This window comes from Microcebus murinus, chromosome 5 (assembly GCF_040939455.1).
Source record: "Microcebus murinus isolate Inina chromosome 5, M.murinus_Inina_mat1.0, whole genome shotgun sequence".
NCBI lineage: Eukaryota > Metazoa > Chordata > Mammalia > Primates > Cheirogaleidae > Microcebus > Microcebus murinus.
The window spans coordinates 10343779-10358817 of record NC_134108.1 but is presented as its reverse complement, the minus strand read 5'-3'; the positions used below and the strand labels follow the sequence as shown (position 1 = coordinate 10358817).

Below are 15039 nucleotides of genomic sequence, written 5' to 3'. Positions count from 1 at the left end.
TATGAATACAGAAGGGAGAATTCAATGCCCTATAAAGAAAGTGACCGTATCAGCCAGTTGTAAGCCCATGAAGGCTCTTCATGAAATGCCCCAGTGCCTGGCACACTCCTTAACTCTTGCGGGTATGCATAAATACATAAATAAATTTCTTTTGAAAGGTTTGAAAATAAAAAATCAGTACAAATAAGATGAGCTTTCCTAAAACTATCAGAAGAAACTCCAAGGTATGATCTATCTTTGCATGGTGTCTTGCCAAGTGCCTTCCTGAATTTCTTTCAAAGCCTTTCACCTTCCCCAGCTCTGCCATGCGAACCTTGATCTCAACAACCAGCAGCTCTTTGTTGGACAACTAGAATTACCTTTTAAAGGAGCCCCATGCATTGACTCAAGCCCACCTTCAATCTTCTGTTTATACACAACAGTCAGCCACAGTCAGCGTTTCCAAATGCAAATCTGATCTTGTCACACACACACCTCACAAGCTGGATCAAACCATTTCAATGATTCTCATTAGCCTCAGAATCAAGACAAAACCTCTTCAGATGGCTACCAAGACCTACACAGTCTGGCTTCTCTCTGTCCCTGCATGGTCATTTTGTAGCAGGCTCCAGCCACACCGGATGGCTCTCAGGCTCTCTAACATCCCATGTCCCCTCTGACACAGGGCCTTGGCACTTGTTGCATCCTCTGGCTGGAATCCTTCTCCCTCTACCCGCTGCCTTTGCCTTTCTTCCTATTTGTAATTACAAATCTCTTTTAGATCTCAGGCTTCTTCAGGGAGATTTTGTCAGAATCCATGTCCAGATCACTTTCTCTATTATTTATTCTTAAAGTCACCATGGACTTCTCCTTGTAGCTGTTATTTATGTGATTCTTTGATTAAAATCTATCCTTTTTATGATACTGAATGTTCTATGAGGGCAGGGATGATGTCTTTGATTTTTACTCATAACTCTATCTACCACCTAGCAAAGTGCTTATTAGCATTATAGTTGTTTCTCAATAAATATTGTTAAATCCATGAATCAATAGGGAGACCAATGGTTCAAGGGTATCCCATGTATCTGTTGGTTCCATATTCCTAGCACCAAGTTTTTTGGTGGTATTGTTTTCTTTTTACATCATGGAAGTTTCCTTATTTTTTTGTCAAATGATGCACATTTAAATGATTTAACCAAGTTAGTAATGAATTGTAAAAATCAGATTCAGACATTTGTTAGAACCAGAAATCCAAAGGATTCCCAAGCAAAGGAATCAGAGTAAAGAATTTCCAATAACAACATCCACAACATTTTTGGGTCCTTAGGAAGCTTCTTGTGTATTGAAGCTAAAGCAACTGGCTCCAGAATGGCTACAGTGGAATCTGACTTCATAAAGTTCAAAAAACAAAGTGTGGAATTGCAAGTCAGATAGCAGGATACTATCAGTGGAAACGATTGGCATTTGCATAGGGCTAAAATAAGAAAATTCAATCCTGAGACGCAGCTGACAAGCTGAATGCCCATCTGATGTTGCCTCACCCCTAGATGGGCTATTATACCAAGCATAGGCAGAAAGTTTCCAAATATTTTTTTCCCTTTTTTAAATAAAATGCTCTCTTAGTCTTATGAACACAACTGCATGATATCCACCAGAATATTGGTTCAGTTAATAAGTAGCTCAGCAGATTTTTTAACTTATAAAAATCCACCAAAATATTTATTTTTAATAAATACTTAACAAATAATAAAAAACATTTATACATATATATATATATATATACATATATATATATATATAGAGAGAGAGAGAGAGAGAACACTTAGGAATTAGCTTTACACAAAAACATTTTAAGATAGGTAAGTTGTTGGTACTATTTTCACAACTATATGTATGAAAAATCTAAGGCTCAGTCATATAACTGATAAGTAGCCTAAATGGAATTCAAACCTATCTCAATATCCCATAACCACCACCATCCCCACCGCCCCTGAAAAAAAGAGAAAATTATGCTGATTAGCTTTTGCAATATGGTATATTCAATGTTTTAGTTATGATCTAAATTATATAAAAGTGATCAATTTCAACCACCTAGGTTTTTTCATTTGAGGTATTTTTCATAAATTTTTCCTAAAAGAAAGTCTTAAGCAGACTTTACAGAATTTCATTTCACACCGAGACAAAGGATAACACGTCTTCAGAGTTCCAGGCACGTTCCTTGCTATTTCACTCACACAGAGGTCTGCTCTTAATTTTTTCTTTTTTTCTGTTTCATTCAAAAAGCAATTCCACTACCAACCCGAGGTTAGCTACATTAATCTAATGTCAACTCCATTATTGTTAATTATTTTATGGTGGCTATATTTTAACAGAAGGGGTACAAAGATCCCTCATGTCATTTGATAGCCCACCAAGAATTATATTGAAATAACTACATTGATTTCCAGATCTCAGCAAGCAACTAGGACATAATTAAACTTTTATCTCTGCAAATTTTGCTCTCTCTTTTTTTTTTCTAACCTGGTTACCTATTGTTCGGTAGACTAATCTTATTTTGCTTCTCAGGTGGGCCTACAATTTCATTCAATGCTTAAGAAATAAATTAAAATGAAAGACATGTAATATCTGGACATTTCTCAAATAAGAATTTCCATTGGCATATTTTCTCCGGGTTCATCTTTTTTCTATTTCTTATTTGACTTTAATAAAGCTATACTCTACTGAAGTTAAATAAAAGTGTTCCTCTAAGCACTTGGAGTTAAATTAAAATAGCTATAAGTCTGAAGAAGCAGCCATTTAAAGATCCTACTTGACCTACCTTAGAAGAGATAACCCGTAGCTATAGAGAAGTGGCTCCACCGGGACCGCTCTGTGAAGCGCGCCGCGCTGCCAGGTTCTTCCCTCCCGCGACAGTCGCTCACCTCACCTTGCTCCCTCCTCACCTGCCACTATGGGCCTTAAACTTGATGAGAAGGAAACTTTCCCCAGACTTCAGGAAATTTTTTCTTCCATCTTAAAGGAAAAAAAAGAAAAAAACTTAGCAAGTGAAGGAGCAATATGATGAAGTAGGAAAGGAAAAAAAAAAAAACCCAAAAGGTTGAACATAAACTTTAATTCATATTTCCATTAATTATCTATGTCACACTGGGTAAGTCCCTTTGTGCTCCCTGCCTCAGTTTTCTCATCTGAAAACCTAAGGAGCTAGATTAGATCCAGGCCCCGGGACTAGGATGGAGTGCGTGAGGGGTTCACCTACGGGGCAAAATTGACAGGGGTGCCACAAATTGAAATGTATGCCAAAAAAATCCATGATGGACAGAATATCAATTTTAAATACAGTGTCGGTATGGCTGATTTTCCTCTGGTCTTGGCACAACTCAGTAACGGACCCAATTGAGATCCATTTCCCTCTTACACCTGTGACTCAGGTGTACTCCGTGTGCCCCTAAAAGCTGTAGCGTGAGGTCCGACCTGGCACAGCCCAGTAGGAACAAGTGACGGGTGGGGGGCCTTCCTTTGAATGCTCCTCCTGTTTTCCCAGGGAGACAGTGACTTCATCCTCCTTCATATCGGGGACTCTGCAGGCCATGGAGATTGAAATCACAATCTCATTTCCGTAAGAGCTGGGGAGGGCACAGATTTCCTGCAAACTGCCCCAGGCCACCCTGCACCCTGATGCACGCTGACTTGATTAAGCTGCCACTGCAGACTAAAGCCTGCCTGGGGGACACTTTCAAGGAGTTTCTGAGGCTGTCCTCTTTCCTTCCTCCTCTTCTACCAGGCAGGTCCCCTGGGGCATCCCCTGCTCACTGCCTCTAGTGACCGGTGGCTCAGCACAGATGGAGGATGAGAACACAGGCAAGTGGTGACTTTCCAAGGCATGGTTTCCAGTCCCCTGAGGGTAGATCAAAGCTCCTCCTCTCCTTCCTGACCTGGGATGAGAGGAGGGTGAGTAAAATACCACAGTAGGCACATAGTGAGATGACTCAAAGCAAAAGAAGGGGACCTCATGGAGATCCTTCAAGCCCCAGGGAGTGCAAGGAAGTGGGGAGGGGGCCTTGGAATGTCCCCAAGCCGGCAAGGGAGCAGTGAGATGATGTCCATGCTCCTGTGAGTTATTTAAAAAGAGAAAGAAAGCCACATCTGGCTCACAACCAAGCTAGCAGCCTATACTCTGTTTCTTCCTGGGGTCTCTCCCTAAACACCCTGTCTACACAGCATAGTAACCTTTTTTCAGAAACTATAGTTACTTAGACAATCTGATCTGCTTCCTCTATTGCTCCAGTGTAGCTCTTGCCTTGTGATTTATAAGGACTTCAATATTCTCCTTTCATATTTAAAAACCCTTATGCAAATCATGTCAGCAGCACAGCCAATGAAAGTTTTTGCACTAATGCTCCATATTATTCACACACAAAAATTCCATTTAAATCTCATTAAGCTTGTGACATAAATCCAAACAAACTAGAAAATGCCCTGTTAAGGTGGAAAAGTGACATATGTCTTCCAGTCCCTGGCAGAGCAGCGAGGAATGAAAAAAAATGATTAAGGTACTACCCATTTGGGACAACGTAGCAATGGACACATATGTTACTTTTCTGCCTTTAACTATTCACAGCCTCCCTGCTTTTATCTCAACAGCATTTAAATGAAGTATTTGTCAGCAACTATTTCTGGTAATGTGACGTATGTGATTCAGTGGGGCTGTGAGCCGGTTTCTGGAAACATAGCAGTATCCTGGGAAAATTATAAAAGGTCTGCCTGCTCACGGCATTTTTTGATTTCCCTCTAGGCGTTTCTTGGGGTTTGAGATATAATTTATCTGTCATGTAGTATTAACAATATACTTTTCAGGGACTTCAAGATTAGTGGGGCCCCTGAGCTGCCTGTCTCGACTTGCTGAACGCTGAGTGTCCTTCGTGTTGTCATGCCTCAGCCCTAATCTGGTTTTTCCTTTAAAACAATTATAATAATACCAGAGGGCTACACACAGGCTTTACAACAGCACCCTGCACTCTTTATGACCATCGCTAATTTGCAATTAGTCTAAATTTTAATTCTGTAATGTGTTTAGGTTAGAGATTCGTCCAGTGGGGAAGGAGTGGCTTTGGCCTTTGGCACTTGTAAATCCGAGTTTATCTCCCCTCTTGATGTGAATAAGAATATTGCAGTCCAGACTGCCACTCTGAATAGCAGTATTACCATAGCATAGTCATTTATGGATCTTCCTCAAATTAAAACACGGATTTTGGCACAGCTTTCAGCAGCTGCAGGACTCCCTCCAAAAGGCTTCAGAAAAGCATCTACAAAAGTATGGAAACCCTTGGTGGCTGAAAGTACAGTGCAACTCGAGAGGGGAAGGGGGGCATGGGCAATATACATAACCTTAACATTTGTACCCCCATAATATGCTGAAATTTTTAAAAAATGGAAAAAAAAAGTAAACTGCAGTTGGCAGCCAGTGTTTACAGCTCCACTATTGCTTGGGTTGAGCCTTCAGAGACTCCGCCAGGAGAGAGTTTGCTTCCAGGCCCTAGGGGCTCAGATCTGTTCTCCGTGATTATCAAGTGCAATAGGCACACGAGTCCCCACCTCTGCCCATTTTAGAGAAAGAGAAATAGAGAGAGTGACTAGAAAGACACAAGACCCACACACGTGCTGCCTGGAAGGCACTTGCCTTCCTTCACCCCAGACTGCCCAGGGCAACCCTTTCCTGTTTCTCCCACCTCACCCTGGGGAGCCCTGCCGGAACACGTGGTCACTTCGCAGCCCTTCTCAGGCTGTCCTTGTGAAGGCAGGGCAGTGAGGTGGGTGGGAGCACAAACCCTGCAGCCGCCTGCCTGGGTTTGGATCTCAGCTCTGCCACATACTGAGTGACCTCAGGCAAGGCTCTCACCCTCTGTACCTCCGTGCCCACATCAGTAAAATAATGCATTAAGCACATGGGACACTTTAAAAAAAAATGCCTGTCATGCAGAAAGAGCTCAAGTGTTACGTAGTGTTATTGTTTTATATATACAATTATCTCTCTCTCCCATTAGACTGAAAGCCAGTGGAGTTAGGGACTGGAACACGGGACAGTGCTTGGCTGAATAGATACTGATGGATGCACATGTACCAGTGATCTGAAAGCATTGTTGAAATTATTAGAAATGTGTAATTTCAGATATATGTATGATGTCTTTTTAAATTTAAAAAATGTTACCAAAGTATAACTGATATAAGAACTGCACATAATCAAAGTGTACAGTTTTGATAGACTTTGACACATGTATACATCCATGAGACCATCATGACTTCAAGACAGAGAGCCCTTTATAACTCCTATCTGGAGCCCCTCACCCCCACCCCAGGCAGCCACCACTGATTTGTTTCCTGTCACTATGGATTAGTTTGCATTATCCAGAATTTTATATAAATGGACTCATGCAGTATATAATCATTTTTGTCTGGCTTCTTTCACTCAGTATACTAACTTTGAGATTCATTCACATTATGTGTAGCAATATTTTGCTCCTTTCCACTAGTGAGCGGTATGGATGGTGTATGGATATACCATAGTTTATTCATTTATCTATTGATAAACATTTGGGTTGTTTCTAGGACTTCGCTATCAGAAAAAAATTAGTAAGAGCATGTGTACAAGCCTTTGTATGTGTATATACTTTCTTTTCTCTTGGGTAAATGGTGGAATTGTTGGAACATATAATAAGTGCAGGTTTAACTTTTTAACACACTGACATCTTACATTCCCACCAGCTATATGAGAGTTCCAGGTCCTCTACATCTTTGATAATACTTGATATAGTCAGTCTATTTAATTTTTCATTGTAATAGATGTGAAGTATTCTCTCACTATGGCTTTTATTTGCATTTCTCTAATGACTAATGATGTTGAACATCTTTTCATGTGCTTAATTGCCATCCCTATATCGTTTTTATTAAATTGTCTGTTCATATCTTTGGCCAATTTTTTAAATGGAGTTGTTTGTTTTCTTACTGTTGAGTTTTGAGAGCTCTTTGTGTAGTTTGCTTAAATGTTTTTCATCAAATATGTGTTTTGCAAATATTTGCTCCCAAACTGTGGCTTGCCTTTTCATACTCTTATGAAAGAGCCAAAAGATTTTTATTTTGATAAAATTTAGTTTATAAATCAATTTTTTAAGAATCAGGCTTTTAGTGATTTATCTAAGAAATCTTTAACTAACCCAAGATCACAAAGATTTCCTTCTATGTTTTCCTCTAGAAGTTTTATAGTTTTGAGTTTTACATTTAGGTCTATATTTTATTTTTAAGAGTTTCTATTAACCCTTTGCACTCGGATGTCGAGTGTGGATAATGTTGAGTGGAAGATGAGAAAAAAGCAAGCAAGTGCAAAGGGTTAATATGTCTTCAAGTTCAGTAGTTACAGTTTCTCATTGTCTCTGACATGTCTAATAACATACTCTGAGGATAAAATAATAATTTCAGGAATGCAAGAAATAAAAAATTTTACTTCCATGTATTTGTGTTTAACATGCTCTCTTAGGACATGGAATCTTGGAAAGTGAGCTAACACAGAAAAAGTATTGGAAAGTTCTAGATTAAGCCTTGTTCAAAAGGCACAGCCAACAAACAGATCAGAGTAAGAGGATGGAGGAAGAAGAAATGTTTCCAGGAAAGAGAGGAGAAAAAAAGAGAGGGAGACTGAAAACAGATGGTTGGATGTGTTTGATTATTTGAAAGATTTTACAAAGCATTTGACAAGTTTTGATCTCAAGAAAGTTTAAATACATACATAAAAATAAGCAAACAAAAGTTGTACAGTTATTAACTTCTGGAAAAACAAAAATGTTGCACAGGGAAGGAAATCCAATAATACCATGCTACATGGCTTGACAAAAAATATTTACCTATTATTATATGTAAAAACTGTCAGTAATTAACTGAAAAATGTAATAAAACTCAGTTGAATGAATTAATTAGTTGGGGGAGGAGTTCCAGGCAAGCCAAATCCTCAACTAATTAAAGAACAGTGAGAGATATTATCTAAAATTAAATAAAGTGGCAACACTATATGCATATTTCTTAGAAATATGGAGTTAGGCTGGGCAAAATGACTTACTCCTGTAATCCTAGCACTTCCAGAGGCTGAGGTGGAAGGACTGCTTGAGGTCAGAAGTTCAAGATCATCCTGAGCAGGAATAAGACCCTGTCAATACAAAAAATAGAAAAATTATCCAGGCGTGTGGAGTGCCTATAGTCCCAGCTACTTGGGAGGCTGAGGCAACAGGATCACTTGAGCCCAGAAGTTTGAGGTTGCAGTGAGCCATGATGACACCACTGCACTTTAGCCTGGGCAACAGAGCAAGACTCTGTCTCAAAAAAACAAAAAAGAAATATGGAGGTAAACACCTGAAGTTAACAGCTAGGAGAATTTGAAGTGATTGCTTCTGGGTGTAGCAGGGGAGAGAGTGGGTGTCCTGAAAGGATTAAACCAAAGGACTCCTCATAGAGTGGAGAAACAAATATTTGGAAAATGTTTTATTTTTTTCAAATTATGTACATATATTTCTTTCTAAAAAATTGATTTTAAAAACAAATGGTTAGTTACCCTTCCAATTCTTATCAGTGAGTCTTGTAAACAGAGGCTTTGACTGAAGAATCAGCAGGACCCTGTGGCTGCCCAGGGGGAGGGCACTGAAGCGCCGTCTGCTGCTTTCTCTGTGCTGTGGAAGCATCTTTCACATTCTATTTCCTCTCTTAGCCCTCTTTGACTTCTCTTCCCATCTTTGCAATCCTCCCTACCCGAAAAGAGTCCCTGAGAGAGGTCACTCTAGTCTAAAATTGGAATAAATCATTGCTTTCAAAGGAAGTAAGACCTTTGAAAGAATTAAATGCAAGAGGGAAGGGAATGGGAGTTGTGGATTGTACCCGAAGTGCAACCACAGTTTATCCCAAATGATGTCATCCAGCAATAGGCTTTGGGCTGCTGCAGACAAATGCAGTTCTCTCTGGGCTGTGGGGTGATGGTGACAGCGATGTTGCTGTGGTCTTCTCTGGCCACTCTGTCAGAGGAAGGGGTGTTGTTGGTAAAAACAGCCCAGCTCAGACAATGCAGCAGCTGCCTTGACTAAGAATAGAATCCGTGTTTGATTTGAATTAGCCATTTGAAACAAGAGCAAAACAGCTCTGAAAGTAGTACCATCTGTTTTCCTTTAAGGCTGGGTCATAAATAACAAGATGAAAATATATTTCCTGTTCTGGATTTGTGACCTGAACTGCCTTCCACTGCGTTGTCACTGGCCACTTCTGCTGTTAACGCATATGACTTTAATTGGGCAGCTGTTGGCTGTGAGACGTGGAAGCTTTGTTGTTGCTTTGTTCTGTTTTGTTTTCTAATCTCTGTACTTAGGAAGAGCTCCTTTATTTCACCTCTCACTTGTTAAACCAAAAAAAAAAAAAAAAAAAAAAAAACATAAATGAGTTATTCTCCACATATTTTTTTAAAAAGCAACTCACACTGCAAATAGCCAAGTGATCAAACAGTGCAAAACTAGCTGAAAACTCCCATGTGGTAGAAGGATCTCTTCCAGGTCAAGGCCACAGTGAGTGAAGAAGTAGGGGAGAGGACAGGGAACTGACCCAGTGTCTATGACTCACCAGGCTGGACCTGCTAATCCCACTGATGCACAAATAGAGAGGAGAAAGGAGCGTGGACAGAAGAGAGGGAGTAGATTCCATGAAAGCAACAATTGTTCTTCCCATGGAAATTGCCAGACTCTTCTTGAGTTTTTCTGAGCTGGGCTTTCCAGCAATTGTAAATTGTGATTAATCACCTCTTTGCTCAGTTATCTTTTTAACTCTTGTTCATGCTGAAAAGACTCTGTTTTTACTTCCTCGATAACTCCAAGGGGAAAGGCCATACAGACTGGTTGGTTCTCCAGTTTGTGTGCTCAGCCCGGCCAGCTGCCAGTATAGTCTGGGAGGCATTTCAAATGACAGACACACAAACATGCAACCCACCATGAGAGCTGTGGTCGACACTTCACCTAACAGTGAACATCTCCACATGTTCACATGTTTTTTAAGAAAGGGATTTGAAGCAAAAGACAGACTTAGAGCAACAGAAATGTTCTAAGGCGTGCCCATGAATTAATAAAGGTGTTGTCTTAGAGGCCTGCTACAAATGCTGGGTCCCTGGGATGATGCTGGACAGTCGGCAGTGATGGAGCCCCAGCACAGCAGGGACCACACAGCCATGGCTGAGAGAGTGTAATGAGAAACCAGGTTGGGAAGGACCTGGCCATCCCATGCTCAGACTAACACAAAAGACTCTGGATGAGTGTTCTTCCCTGCAGGTTCAGCCCACCCAGACCACTCTGGACCATGTTGTCAGAGTAAGATGAATATTCCTTTAACAAAAAAACTCTGCTACTAAAACAAACCAACTAACCCTACCACCACCTCTACTCATTCCCCATTTTTGCAAAACAGTCCTTTCTCCCCAGGTTGTCCCCAATCTGCCCCTTCAGCTGATCCCTGTAGCTCACCATACTTCACCTTTGCTCCTTCTAAAGCCTGTGCTCCTAATTGCCCAACTCTTGCCCTGTTTCCACCCATCAGAGGCCCACCGTCCTCCAAGGCAGGGTCTCACTTCACATTTCCCAGAGTTTGCTCCACCGCACCAGCCCATGGGAACACCATGAAAGAATAGAATGATCCAGTATGCTTGAGAATCACTGCATCTTGAGCTTTCTTCCTTTTAGAGTTATTATCTATTTATCGTACAAGGCTCTGAGGAGTCACACAGTGAAGGAACCTGTTGACCTTTAGTAGCCAGTGCTGCCTAAATATATTTGACCCCAGAACCCTGTTAATCCTACCAAATTAGGGATGTTTTTAAGAATCTACTTTGGAAAGCACTGACTTAAACCCATCTCTTGCAGAAAAATCTCTTCTGAATACACTATCCCATTATTCTTGCTCCCTGAACTTAACACACAGTTACCGTTTGCACCTCTATGTTGACATCTGTCATGGCTGGTTATTTTCTTATGTCTGTATGTCAAAATAATACTAATGGCAATCATAATAGATACCATTTAATAAAAACCATTTAAACTTCCAGGAATATAACTACTATAGTGACTGCCAATTATTAAACCAGTGGCTTTTCTTTAGCACATCGTCACAGTCCTTTTCCTATGCTGAATTTTTCTCTCCGTGTTTTGCTAGGGAGCCACGTGTCCTTCATATTCACCTTCTATCTGATTTTGTTTCATTTCAACGTATAAACTAGGTCTTATATCATTGGTAAAAGAAAAAGAACAAAGTTTTATGCAATGGTTACTTTTTAAAGATGAAAGAAAAATGAGAGTTAGGGAAAAGTCTTCAAAGTTAATTTACCAAAATCCAACTATATCCTTGACCTGTGAAGACCCCAATAAGGCATTAATTACAAAAGGATTAACACTTTTCTCTACTTTAACAATAGAGTCCTCTGTCAATGGAAGGTGATAACAATATTTGCATTCATCCATTAGCATGGGATTCATAGATTATGAGAAAGGTCTTAACACTCTTTCTAAATGAAGTTAAGCATCCCCTATTAAGGGACAGAACTTCTTTCAGAGCCTAAAAAGATGAACAATTTTGAAAAATCCCAGCAGCATCTTGCTTAGTGCTCTGCCCAAAGCTAGTAGGGGCGCTAGGAATGTGCTGACTGGCAGTATTTATCCTGCTTGTACATAACTGGCTACATGGCATCAGCAACTCTTTCCAATGATACCGTACGAGACACTATTTTCTGCATTATAAACTCAGCATTCCCCCCTCTTCTGCTGCCCACTCGGATGACTGTCAAATTTCAGAGTGGATGCAACGGCTTAGCAAGAGAGATAGAAATAAACGCTATTTATTCCCTGAATCATTCAACATGTCGCAAGTATGTTGGACTAAGGAATACCATTAGCATGGTAAATTTTAGTTATAAACATTTAGAGTTATCTTTTTTTCTTAATTAAATTCCAACACCAGCTCTACTTTCTATGCCCTGAAATAGGATTTTGTAGTATTTGTGGAATGGCATGACTCTTTAAAAATGTAGTAAATATAAGGATACTTGGGCCAGGAGAAGAAAAAAAGGATTTATGAATAGTATACACACCCTCAGGGGAATTATTCTGACTCTTTCTAGTTCATCCTCCCATCTAGGTCAAGTCAGTAACACTGCCCAAGTCTTCAGGGGCATAAGGAAACCTTTCACATGCTTATAACCTTGAAAGATGAATGGAAGTATATTGAAGAACTTTCCTTAAAGATTCATTTTTCCTCTATGAAAAGGACAGTTGGTTGAAAATAAAACAGAGTTGACAAAAGTGCCAAATTCTACATTCTGTCACCTTTGGAACTAGTCACTTTATGCTCATATACACTCCCCCTGAGTTTGAGCCTTTAGACAATACACAGGGACATGACAGCATTATGTCACAGGCATGGCATGGTGGGCAGAGTACTCAGCTGCCCCCCATGATCGTCTCCTTGTGTTTTTCCCATGATTACATTGCTAATACATTGCATGGCAAAAGAGCTCTGCAGATGTAATTAAGGTTACTAATCAGTTGATCTTGAATTAATCAACAGAGAGATTATCTGGGAGCCTTAGCTAATCACAGGATACCTTTAAAAGCAGGGAGTTTTCACCAGCTGGTAACAGAAGAAGTAGTCAGGGAGATTCAAAGAGTAATAGTGAGTCAACATGAGGGAGGTCCTCTGTCCCTGAGGTGGAGGGAAACATGTGGAAAGGACATGAGTATGTCCTCTAGGATCTCAGAGTGATCCTTGGCTAACAGCAACCAAGAAAACAAGGATTTCACTCGTAGAACCACAAAGACCTGAATTCTGCCAACAGTGTGAATGAGCTTGGAAAGGAATTATTTGCTGACCCCTTGATCTTGGTCCTGTGAGACTCTAAGCAAGGGACCTGGTCATATCTTTTGACCTACAGAACTACAGACCTATGTGATAATAAATGGGTGTTGTTTTTAGCTGTTGCACTGGTGGTACTTTGTTACACAGCAGGAACATGAGTGCACTGGGTATCAACAGGTCTCCGGACTTTTCCCACTGTTATCCTGCTCAGTCTCCTCTCTAACCAAATTTATTCATTGGTTACTAAACATACTTTTACTTTCTTCCAATCAGTCTTTACACAGGTTATTTCACCATCCTGGAAGGCCCTTTTCTGTTTAGCCAAGGCCTTTGAGACTAATTCAAATACCATCAACTGAAGGAAAGAATCCTGGCATGGCCCTACCGTTCTCTCTCCAAAATCAGGTACCCTTTATTTATAGAATTCATGGACAATCAATACTGTCCCACTTTGTGGTGCCTTTTCCTGTGTGGTCTGACATCCTTACTTTATTACTATTTATTTCTTGTTAATTAGATAGTGAGGCTCTTCAAAGCAAGAGCTTCTAATTTTTATATCCTGCTTCACCTAGCATACACCTGGCACATCACAGGCACCCAATAAATATTTGTTCATTTGTTTTGTTCTAAAGTATCTCTCTTTAATGTTAATGAGATTAAATGACACCAAAAGTCCAAAGAAAACCTCATTAGCCAAGCAGTGGGAATCTCAGCAGTGACCTGCCCCACATTCCACTTGGCCTTTAACTATCATGAACCCTAAACACACTTAAACTGTCAAAATTAAAAATGTAACTGCAAAAACAAGATAATCACAGAAAATGATTTTTTGCCAATTGATTTGTGTGACTTTCAATGACATTGTAAGTGCCTAACTATTCCCTAAGCTGCCAATTTGCATAGAAAGGGATGTTCTCCCTGTGGGCTCTGTTTGCAGCAGATGCCCTATTCGCACGCACGTGCGGGAGAGCAACAGACCAGCAAAAAATACAAAGAGTTTTGAGTTGAACGTTGCTAACAATTAAGAATAATCAACAGAACAAGCACGAAGAAGCAAAGACTGGACGTTATTCCTGGTGTTGCAAGTTATGCCGATTTTGTATAATCCGTTGAAATTCAAACACGGCTTAAAAATCCCAGCTAACACATCTCCCAAACTAAATGAACCTATCTAAGTTTTAGGGAAAAGCAACAAGAATGTAATTTGGAAAAAAAAAAAAAAAAAAAAGTCAACTTGGTCAAGGCCCAGTGCCTCCTCTCTGATATGATGATCCAACCCCACAGCCACGTGTTGTTCCGTAACCCTCTGAAAATTAAACTCAAGCCTTAAAAATCGCACTACCTATTTTTCTTTCTCTAAGGAAAATGTAAAATAAAAATCAATTTTACATGTATTTTATGTGCTCTGTAAAATATAGAGAATCATAGAACCTGAGTGCTAGCTGAAACTCTGCCAGGCTATTTTGTTTATTCTTCTACATTAAGCAGGCCCACGCTTAATCCTTCCTTGATAGGAAATCTCTATCATTTTTAAGGACTTTCAGAGAAGGAGATTTCTTAGACTCTCTCAAACCCACTAGGGTAGTTAATAACTTTTCTTATTATCTAGCCTAAATCCTTCACACTATGCTTAAGACTCATTTCTTCTTCTCCAATGTTCACTAGAGGTAGGAGAAAAATTTATCACTCTCTTTCGTATAAAAAAATACTTACATACTGATAATAATTATGGCATCAGCTCTGCAATCTCCTAATGAAATACTCCAGGGCTATTGTGGTTCTCCGCTAAATTTTCCGCAACTTCTCCTGCCCTCCTTTATCTCTATAAACCTCAAAAATGGTTGCCAACCTCTGTTAAGGATTTAATTACCTGATACTGAAGTCTTTGATAGTTCTTGTATGTTACACCATAGGCATCTGTCCAGAGCCATATCTCAGGAATATAGGATGAAATAAATCATCTTAGGCTTTCCTCACTCCTACAAATAATTTTATGAAGATAATTTGGTTGAAATGAGTATTGAGGGCAGCTATGAAATGTGAAAATAAGTCACAGAAAGGTTGCCTATACAGAAAAAATGACTGAAAGTAAATATATTACAATGTTAATAGCAGTTGTCCCCAGATGATAGGGGACTATGTGCATGT

At 39.8% G+C, this 15039-nt stretch overlaps 1 long non-coding RNA gene across 1 annotated transcript in view; it reads right to left on the bottom strand.

Annotated features, from left to right (window-relative positions):
* The window catches only part of LOC105868592 (uncharacterized), a 443787-nt gene that overhangs the window by 97522 nt on the left and 331226 nt on the right, over positions 1–15039 (bottom strand). The window contains exon 5 of the long non-coding RNA XR_012919252.1: positions 2798–2991. This is a non-coding gene — a long non-coding RNA (uncharacterized LOC105868592). The remainder of the gene's footprint in view (positions 1–2797; positions 2992–15039) is intronic.